The 6,938-nt window shown below is 49.7% G+C and overlaps 1 long non-coding RNA gene across 1 annotated transcript; it reads right to left on the bottom strand.

The window, feature by feature from the left end:
- Positions 1-639: 639 nt before the first annotated feature.
- On the bottom strand, positions 640-3,746 carry LOC144252863 (uncharacterized). The gene is made up of 3 exons (XR_013343074.1): positions 3,731-3,746; positions 2,646-2,760; positions 640-723 (listed from the first exon to the last, which is right to left on the bottom strand). It is a non-coding gene; the product is annotated as an uncharacterized LOC144252863 (long non-coding RNA).
- Between the last annotated feature and the right edge of the window lie 3,192 nt (positions 3,747-6,938).

Here is a 6,938-nt window from a genome sequence, read left to right as displayed (position 1 = left end):
GAGAAATCAGAACCACATCTCCAAAGTATTTCAGAAGAGACCAACTCCATCTGTGTATCTCTCAGTGAGTATGTGTGCTCTAGTGTGTGTGTGTGTGTGTGTGTGTGTGTGTGCTCTAGTGTGTGTTTGTGTGTGTGTGTGCTCTAGTGTGTGTTTGTGTGTCTTTGTGTTTGTACCATGATAGCCGATACTTCATTGCCCCCATTGGAAAACTGATTCAGATAATTCCATCTGCCAAACTCCTAAAAACCAAAGTTCTTGCTGATAGAATGAAATATTCCTTCCTGTTGGTTTGGATGTGTCCTTTAGGAATCACTGCTACATTTAGTATACTCAAATCATCACAGTAGATCAGGTAACAAAAACATATATATTTTAAAAGAATAATATATTAATGGAAACAACAAATACAGGATAGAGTAACAGCTGTGTTACTAAACAAGGTCAAGGACATTGGCAAACTATAGATTCAAACTTTGAAGAAAATAGTAATCAATGTAAATATTCCTGGGCTGCCTCAGCCCCGCCCAGGCACACAGCAGCAGAATGGTTTTGCAAGCATCCTCAGGAGGGCAGGAGCCTTCTTTGCAGGAGGAGAGGGAGGTTGAGGCTCGATCCACCCATCATTCTTTTGGGAGAGGCTCCTTTTCCTCAGCACGAAGTTGGGTTTTGTGTGAGGCTTCTTTGCATAAAATACGTTGGCCTGCGCTGGAATCCTCAGTTCTGGGGAGAGAGGGGTGTACAAAATAAGGTGGCTCAGGAGGTGCTCCCTAGGACACCCCAACATCTGAGAGCCTGTGCCAGAAAAGGCCAGAGCCACACACCTGAGAGCTCTCCAATTCAGCACCAATACCAACAAAGACAGCCTCCACAGTCCTCCCTGAGGAAGAACTAGGCAGAGCACTTCAACAGACCTAATGTCTGTTCCTACCGAAGGCTTTGGACTCCAGAACATTTCAGGTCCTCTTGCATCTGCCAAAGCACACCACTAGATTTACACCTGAAATCTCCCACAAAAGGCTCCTGTGCCGAAGATTCAGTCCCCACATGAGCCATCTTCATAGGTGGGTTTGGAGGGAAGCATTGGATGGTGAGTGCTCTAATGTCATCATGAAATTCTCATTCAAGATGAATACTCTACTGGGAGGTGGGAGGGACTGGAAGAAAGGTTGAGCATGGTTGGAGGAAGACCTAAACAGGGTTGCGCCCTGGGCAACAGTACCTTGTTCCTGTAGGATCCACTGAATCCTCATTCTCCAAGTAGAGGTCCTCCTTCTCTTCTCCGTCTTTCTCTCTCTCCCTCTCTCCCAGCCTCGTTCTCTCTCTCCCAGTCTATGCCTTTGTGGCAAGGGCTGAGGAGCTCTCCACTGCCACACACTAGAGCCTTATGGACAGCCTCAGTGCACAACCAAAGAGAAAGCTATGAAACCCAGAGAAAAGGCCTAGGATTCCTCCTCTGAGTTATTTTCCTCAAGTATGGCCACAGTGAGGACAGGCTGACCAGCATGGATACAACATTAGAGCCATGCTTCTGCATTGCTGGAGCCCACCTCCATGTGAACCAGGCTTCTGAGAATGGAGGCCACATCCCAAATGCTACCCTATTGAGAACAATGGTTCCAAAGACCAGCAAAGGGAATGCTTCCCTCCAACATGGTGTATGGTCCAGTGGTGCCATGACCCCAAGTGGGGGAATACAACAGCCCGCTTCTCCTTCCTCTGAACATGTGTTTCCTGCCGCCCTCCTCTAACCTAGAGCCTGTTCTCCATCCCTTCTGGGTTGGATGTGGAGATCTCTGCTATGAATTTCTAAGGCTACCAAGGCCCCAGATAGACTTCCTCTTCCATAGATTCTACTAACCTAACAGTAGGTTAAGATAGGAGACAAGTGATCCTAGAACTCATAGGGATGGTGGTCTTCAGCATACATAGGCTGGGATAATGGCTGCTGAGGTGTTTGGCTCACAAAAACCAACCAACCAACCAACCAACGAAAAAGCGCTGGCATTATTATCAGATGAGCTTTGTGGCTACGTGCTCAGGAAGCCCTCATCTGACTTTAGTTAGGAATCATAACCTGGCTATTGTGATCACTCCTTGGCAAGTGGACTCAGGTACAGAAGACCATGGAATTTATGCAAAGACAGATGATTCAAGCTGTCTCCCAGGCTGTGTTTTCTTCCCAATTACATCCTGTTACTGCTTGCTAGAATCCTGGCAATGCTCTGCCAAAGCAGTGGTTTTCTGGTCACACAGAAGGCTTTCAATCCTACTGCTTCAGTCCACAAAATGCCAGTTCCCTCTTTAGCCCATGCATTCCCATGTTCCTCTGAAACCACTCCTATCCCAGACCATGAAAGCATACTGCTCCTGGAAAGAGGCTTTCCTCCTCACTCCTCAAAGATGTCAGCTTTGGATGCCTGTTCATGTCCAGGGGAGGCACCTGGTGGGGAGCCACAATATCCACTGGGGTATACCATTGGACCTCGAGAACTTCCACCAGCAGAAGTGCAGTTGGCTTTGTGCACGAACCCAACACACCTGTTGGAGTGTTCTTGGGGGTCAGAGACTACTCTTTGGTGCTAAGAGTTGACCTGAGTCCACATCCTGACCCTTGCTCTCTGTCATCTGATTGTCCCACTTACTCTGACGGCGAGAGATGATTTGGCCCAGTTCATAATCCTCCGGGTTCTCCTGAGTAAGCAAGTGGCGCTCGAGGGCCCTGCGGATGACGACAGGAGCCCTATCGTGGCAGGTCACCTGGAGCAGCATGGGAGACAGGCCTTCAGGAAATGGGCCTTGAAGTGACTACTCAAGGACAGTGGGCAGGCGCATTCTGGAGGCACCTCCACTCTAAATACAAGGGCAACATCCAAGACCCTACTACCTGAGGCTGGCCTCCTGCTCATCGCGTGGGCTCTTCCCATAGGCTACTAGCCCAATCCTTGTACATTGGACTTCCTGGGCCTGCCATTGCTATTTGTGGAGCTGCACTCCTCTCGAAGTGAAAGGACCCCACTACCTGCATACAGATGCAATCTCATCCCACAAGTTGGGAGGAATGGGACAATAGCCTCCAAGATCCCAGGTCTGCCCGAGGATGCAGACGGCATTGGGAATGGCCTAGGCACAAAACCTAGAGGCTTTGGTCTGGATTGCCAGGGCCCAAATCAGACCCAGGAACATGACCACACACAGGAGTGCTGAAAGCCATGAGAGCTCCTGGCCTCCAGAGGCTCAGTGCTGGCTGGGGTGTAGGAGGGCACCTCATCCGGCAAGGGTGGTCATTGGGTTACCTGGACATTTAGTGTGCTTGCTCTACCTCCTTATCGACTCTGCAGAGAGACTCTCTCAGCTCCTTGTTCAAGGAACATGCAGAACCTCACACTGCTGTCCTCCTCCATAGACGTCAGCATCCCATACAGGGGAACCTGCAACCTAGGTCCTGTCCTATTCTCATCTGTCACCCATACCTGCCTCTGCCTTTCTGGACTGCATGCTGCCACCTGACACACAGACTCCCTCAGACATGGTGGTGGACAAGCTGCTGCTCTCCCTCATCTCAGCTCCAGCCCTTCACACTGACCTCTCCCTTCTTGATTCCCATCTATCCTCCTGATCATCCAGAAGCTCCAAATGCAAGAGGGCATGAGGAGTCCCTGGTATTGGACCAGTGTCTGCTCCCCACCCAGGTGTAAGCACCAGGGGACACCCCTGCTCCCAGGCTTACCAGGACCTTCTTGGCCTTCTTTGGACTTAATGTTTTTACGTGGACATGAATTAAGCAGGTGTCTCCCACCTGCTTGTGGGAAAGCGGCCTGGAGCACTTGCAGGTTGATTCTAAGAACTGTGGGAGATGGAACATCAGCAAACCCAGAAACAGAAAGCCACCCCAGCCTGTCAGTTGGCTCTATGGGCTTCTAGCCCATATGTCCAGGTGATGAGGCTTCTTATTTCCTCAGGTGGGAGTGGAATGGCAGCACAAGTACAGCTTGAATAAGGTAGGTGTTTACCTCCTTTCGCTTGACCTCGGGGCGTTTCTTCACGATGAAATATTTTATCGGCGGATTCATGGACTGAGACATGAGTGAGTAGTGAAGGACCTTGATGTCTGCAGAGCGAAGTGGAGAGAATTGTTAGGTGGCACTCAAGGATTATACCACAAAACACACACAACCCCTGAGAGTCTCCGCCAGGGCGAGCCTGCACCAGAATTGAGAACCCTCCTATCCAGCTACAGTGCCACCAAAGACTCCCTCAATGATTCTTCCCTGGAGAAGATGATGTACAGGATTCTAAACCAAAAGAGCACCTGGCAAAGGAAACAGCACCTTGGGCCCCAGAACTTCTCAGTGCAGGTTGGATCTGCCAAAGAGACACTGCTAGGCTTTGCATCAGGATTGGCAAAGGCTCCTGTGCTTAGGCCTTTCTCCCCAGGGCAGCCATGCTTACACATGGGCATTCAGGGAAGCGTTGGATGGTGGGTGAATTCATCCACTTGCCCTGGATGAATCCACTCATGGATGAATACGCAGAGGGGAGGTGGTATCCATAAGAGGTGTGTTGGGCATGGACATGGGAGGACTTCAGCAGGGTGGTACCCTGGAGAACTCTATTGTTTTCTAGGTTCGCTCTCCTTCCCCTTGTTTCTCATCATGAGCTGTCTGCTTGGTACTTGTATTCTGGTTCTTGTTCTACTTCTGGCTCTTCTTTCTGTCCTGCATCTTCTTGTAGTTCTTTCTGGGTCTTTTTCTTGTTCTTCTTCTTGTGTATCTCCCTCCACCCTTCCTTCAGTTCACCTCCTTCTTTTTCTTCTTCTTCCTCCTGCTCTTCATGGAGTGATCCTGTCCCCACTCAGGAGTTTCCTCTTTCTCCTCCTCCTCCTTCTCCTTCTTTCTCTGGCAATGGTGGGGCGTCCTCTGAAGAGCTCAAATCTATCACACTCTTCTGCCCAGATGCAGCCTGTGTTCAGTAGTCCAAGATGAAATCAGTTCTCAATCAATGACCAGGAGTGAAACCAAGACCAAAGACAAGTGACTTCCTTTCTTTGTCATTGTCATAGTTAGGAAAGACTTCCTAACAGACACCATATTCTGGATAGGCTTCTACCTGTGTAAGTCAGCACCTCATCTGGACCAGGATTGCTAAAATAGATTCCACCTCCATAAAGCTTCCCCAATGAAAACAAGGTTTCCAAAATCTAGGAGAGGGCCAGCATCACTGCCACCCTCCTGCCATAAGGCATAGATGTCATCACACCTAGTGGGTTCCAGGCCCCCAGTAGTCCTCCCTTTTGACGTCTGTTACACACAAACCTCCCTTGGTCTGAAGCCTGCTCTCAACTGATGCTTGGGTTGAAAGTGTCTGTTTCTGAAATCACCTTCGTAGATTCTCAGTTTGGTAATTTCTTATTGACTGGCTTATTTTTGTACCAGGGATAAAACCAGAAGCACTTAAGCACTGAGACCATTCCCAGGCCTTTTTACTTGGGTACAGGGTCTCCCTAAGTTTCTGAGGCTGTTTGGAAATCCCCATCCTCCTGCGCTGCCTCCCAAGTCCCTGAGATTCGCAGACACTGCCCCTTGCCCAGCTCCTTGCACCTCAGTCTTCCTCATGTGTGAGACAGAGCCAACCCAAATGAGGTGGTGTGGGAAAATTGGAAAACTCACTTACATGCCCGACAGATGGTGGGTTCTATTGTGGACAGGCTGGGATGGTGGAGGCTAGGAGTGTCTTGCTCACAAGAAAGGAAAGAGCACTGGCATTGTGGACAGCTCAGCATTGTGGCCTCTGTTCTTCAGATGCCCTTCTTTGTTGCTGGAAGCAATAATAACCTGGCCATTCTGATATCTTCAGGAGATAGGCACCCAGGCACAGAGGACTTGGAATTGTTCCCAAAAGAACCCAAACAGGCTGTCCCCTGGCCTTGACTTCCTCTTCACTGAGTCCTGTTCCCAGTTGCTGCAATCCTGACATTCTGGTGACTAGGCAGGACTTCTCATATCCTGGCCATGGATTGGGACCTGTGCTGCTTCTGTCCATAGCAATGCTGATCCAATCAGGACCCATGTTCTCCTCCTCTTCATTTGAAGGCATCCTTATCAGTGAGCCATAAACCAAACTGATGATGGATTGAGCCTCTCTCTGCCTTGCCCCTCATCGATATTAGCTTTGCATTGACAGACCAGGTCCAGGTGGAAACACATTTAGGGAGGTCCAGCAGCCCCCTGGGGCCTCATTGAGCACCTTGACATTGGACACGCCCATCACTGCACTTGGTTTCCTGCACCAGGCCCACCACACTTTGGTATTTTGGGGCCAAGGCCCACTTTCTCTTGGCTGTGAGTTATCCTGAGCCCACTGTGGATCATGTCTCCCCACTGTCTGATTGTCCTACTTACTCTCATTCTTATATATCATTCTCCACAGCTCAAAGTTGTCCACATCCTCATGCTGCAACAAATTTTGGTCCAAGGCCCTGCGGATGAGGCTCGTCACCGTATCCACACAGGTCACCTGGATCAGGGTGGGACAAATGCCATCAGAGAATGGCTTTTAGAGGAGCTACCCAGAACACTGTGGTCAAACATTCAGGAGAAATCTCAGCTACATATACAAGGGCACAATCTTGTTATCCTGCTACCTGAGTGTGTCCTCCATATACCCCCTGGGTTCTTGCAATGTGCTACTAGAACAATCCTGGTACAAATATCTGCCTGTACTTGCCATCTCCCCTCCCCCTGGGGAGCCACATTCCAATCAGGTCAAAGGACCAAACTGCCTATGCACAGACACACTCTCATCTCACTGAGACGAGAGCAATGGGCCAGGGATCTGGCATCAAGTGTGCTTTGGGGTGCAGGCTGCCTTTGTGGGTGGAAGAGGCAGATGCACTGAAAATTTTGGTCCTGACTGCCACTACACAAAACAGACTCAGA

The sequence above is a fragment of the Urocitellus parryii genome, unplaced genomic scaffold (genome assembly GCF_045843805.1).
Source record: "Urocitellus parryii isolate mUroPar1 unplaced genomic scaffold, mUroPar1.hap1 Scaffold_61, whole genome shotgun sequence".
NCBI lineage: Eukaryota > Metazoa > Chordata > Mammalia > Rodentia > Sciuridae > Urocitellus > Urocitellus parryii.
This window is presented reverse-complemented; position numbering and strand designations above follow the sequence as displayed.